The sequence below is a fragment of the Chenopodium album genome, chromosome 15 (assembly GCF_948465745.1).
Source record: "Chenopodium album chromosome 15, dcCheAlbu1.1, whole genome shotgun sequence".
Classification (NCBI taxonomy): Eukaryota; Viridiplantae; Streptophyta; class Magnoliopsida; order Caryophyllales; family Amaranthaceae; genus Chenopodium; species Chenopodium album.
In genome coordinates, this window is record NC_137848.1 from 27892600 (window position 1) to 27895983 (window position 3384).

Below are 3384 nucleotides of genomic sequence, written 5' to 3' on the forward strand. Positions count from 1 at the left end.
AAACAAAAAACCGATAACCTATTTTATAGGTAACCTTGAGACACGTGTCTCAATTTGATTGGTCAGTTTATTTTTTTTTATTTTTGATTTTAAAAAAACCTAAAAATCCTGAAAATTAAAAAAAAACCCATTCCCAGCCCCCTACCCACCCCCTTTCACCGGCATCCACCACCCTAACCAAGACCATCCACCTGAAACCACCCTTTTCCCGGCCCCTTTCCCAGTTTCCGGCACCCCTCCTCTTCCTGACCCCCTTTTTGACACTCCCTCCCCTTCCCGACCCCCTTTTCGACACCCCCTCTCGTTCCCGACCCCCTTTTTGGCACCCCCTCCCTTTCCCGACCCCTTTTCTGACCCCCTTCCCCTTCCCGACGCCCCCTCCATTCCCCTTTCACGATTTCAGCCCCTTTCTTCTTTGTACCTGATATCAGCCCCCTTCCCTTTCCAGGCCTTAGCAAATTTCGACCCTCCTCTCTTTATCTTCCCCAATTTCGAGCCCCTACCCTCTACATAAAGGAAATTTTGGTTGGTTAGGGTTTCGAGGAAGTCGTTTTGGGGAAGGAGCACTAGTAGTAGAAAAATGTAGAATGGCACCGGTTCAAAACTCCCCTATGGCACCGGTTTTGAACCGTTGAGTATTTGAGGGATGCCAAAGAGTAGGATTTTTGGCACCGATTCAGAACCGGTGGCAAAAATAGGGTTTTTGGCACCGGTTCCAGTTCAAAACCGGTGCCAAAAATGGCCCAAAAAAATTTGAAAAAAAAATAAAAAAAATTTGCATTTTTTTCACTAAAATTGATATATAAACACTAACATATATATAAACTTACATATTTTCATCAAAAAAGGCTGTAATATTACAATTTTGGTCCAAAAAAATACAATAAAATACAAGTTACACTTATGTTGGTGCTGCTGTAAATAACCAGCATCCACCTTATGCTGCTGTAAAAAGGCCAGGTTTTGCCAGCAATTGACAAGCCCTTCACCAGGAGCACAGCTATGGTAGCTGCGTAACCAACTCTGGGTTGGACGGGTATAGGACCCAGTCCCTCTGCTAGAAACAGTAACATGGTTTGGGTTGCTGCACCTGGGAACACAAGCTCATGCAAGCAATCCAATCCTACAAAAAGCCAAGAAAATAACAGACCATTTAGATATAGGAGCTGTTGCTAACCTGCTGTACCAAAACTTGTATTCTGTTGAGATTACAGTAATTAACAAAATTGTAGTAATAAGATTGTAGTTGCATATGTAAATAGCTAGTAATAATCTCTTTAAATATAAGATGCTATTGAACTTGTATTAATCAATTATTCAATCAATAATAAAAATTATTTCCCTCTTTTCTCTCTAAATTCCTCTTTATCTTTTTCTCTGCAATAATAAAGTTCATAATACCATGAAATTCAATACTTGAAAATTTTTAGATGGTATTAATTTTATAAATAGGAACTGAAACTATTCAATTAATCATTAGCGAATGACAATTAATCATTTAAATATAAAAGAGGAATTTCACAATACAAACTATGTTAACAACTCTCATCTTGGGTGGTAAATGTAATAGCATGTGATTCATCCGAAAGAACAACGTAGCTACAATTTCCAATTTTAACGAAATCCAATCATGCTAGTAGCACGATATTTCAATAAAACATGACTAAATTCAAAACATTATATACACTGAAACTAAGACATTCACACTAAGATATATAAAAATCAAGCAAATGAGACCTATCACCCCTGAATTAGACAACATTTCACAAAGGAATGCATATAACATTTGAGCATGATTAAAAAAAAAAAATTAAAAAAAAAAACCAGCTAAATGCATCATAAAACAAGCACTTTTGTAACTTTATCATAAATTCCAGAAATGATTATCAACAATTGTAGCCAAAATAACCCATTTGATCCTAAAACCCCTAATCAAATTTGAGCAATTGCCCAATAACAATAAATACCCATCTACATAGCATTGAAATCAAACTAAAAAACCAAATCAAAACATAAAAAATAGCATCAATAATTATTATTCAACCATAAAAAGCTCAAAAATGGAGAAAATTACCCCTTGAATTCTCTTGCCAGTAACAGTACATTTAGGACCCTTAAATTGAACCTCCTTCTAATCTCCTGCAAATTCATATTCCATTTTGAACCTCCTCCTGCAAATTCATATTCCATTTTGAACCTCCTTCTCCTGCAAATTCATATTCCATTTTGAACCTCCTTCTCCATAAAACCCATAATCCTGTCATCCCACCATTAAATTCAATCAAAATTTCAATTATTCAGCGTTAATCACAAAAATAAACAACAATTTGAATAAAAAAAATTATTTTATGGGTCAAATTATATGCTCTACGTAATTTCGAATTGCTTAGTAGAGAATTCGAAGACATTAAGCACATTAAGCACATGAAGAACAGAAAATTAAGCACATGAACCCAGAACCCTCTTCTCCATATCTCTTCCATTCCGCATTTTCTGTACTACTTCCCAGAATTTAGAGAACCCCATTACAGAAATTCAACCTCCCAACGGTAAAGCCAGTGCTAATTCAAATTTTAACTAGCAAAATCTTAAACAAAATTGGTTGTCTTCTCTTTCAAATAACGAACAAATTGATGGAAATGGTGGGTTTGATTGGATAATTGGTATCGACCCAGATGTAAAGGCAAAATTAACATACTCGCATGTAAATAATTTGTCGAATATCTCGCTTAATTAACATACTGTAGGATTAAATTTTGTATTTAAAGGCAAAAATAGACCCTTAAATTCATAAAAATCAGAAACCCTAGATTTCAAATCGAAGAGCAACATACCTTTGTGAGGAACTCCACCACATCTGCAAAGAGAAGGTCGAGACTCACCGCCGTCACCCTCAATTCCCCACTACTGCGAAGAGAGAGAGAAAGAAAGAAAAATCTTGGAATAAGGAGAGAGAAGAATGAAAGATAGAGTGGGGCCACGCCCCGGCGGTGGATGGGGCAACGGTTGATGAGCGGCGGTGGAGTAGAGATGAGAGAGAGCGTTTATGAGGGAGAGGAGGGGGTTTGAGCAGAGGGAGAAAAAATTAAGGGGGCACCGGTTAACCGGTTCCCTTTGTATTAGAAAATGTAGAAAAAAAAATAAAAAATTAGGGGCATCGGTTAACCGGTGGCCTTTTTATTTCATATGATCTTAGTGAGTGTTTTTTATCTTAGTGAGTGTTTTTGGCACCGATTTTTAAAAATATGTGGGCTTTTACCGGTGACAATTTATATTTTTCTACTTGTGGAGAAAGGAAGTAAGGGGCCGAAAATGGGGAAGGGAAGGGAAAGGGGAGGGTCGTGCACCGAAAATTGATAGAGGGTGGTTTTTCGGTGAACTGGG

The 3384-nt window shown here is 37.3% G+C and overlaps 1 long non-coding RNA gene across 1 annotated transcript; it reads right to left on the reverse strand.

The window, feature by feature from the left end:
* Positions 1–819: 819 nt before the first annotated feature.
* Positions 820–3134, reverse strand: LOC145582105 (uncharacterized). Its single transcript, XR_014099763.1, has 3 exons — positions 2835–3134; positions 2075–2257; positions 820–1123 (listed from the first exon to the last, which is right to left on the reverse strand). It is a non-coding gene; the product is annotated as an uncharacterized LOC145582105 (long non-coding RNA).
* Positions 3135–3384: the final 250 nt, after the last annotated feature.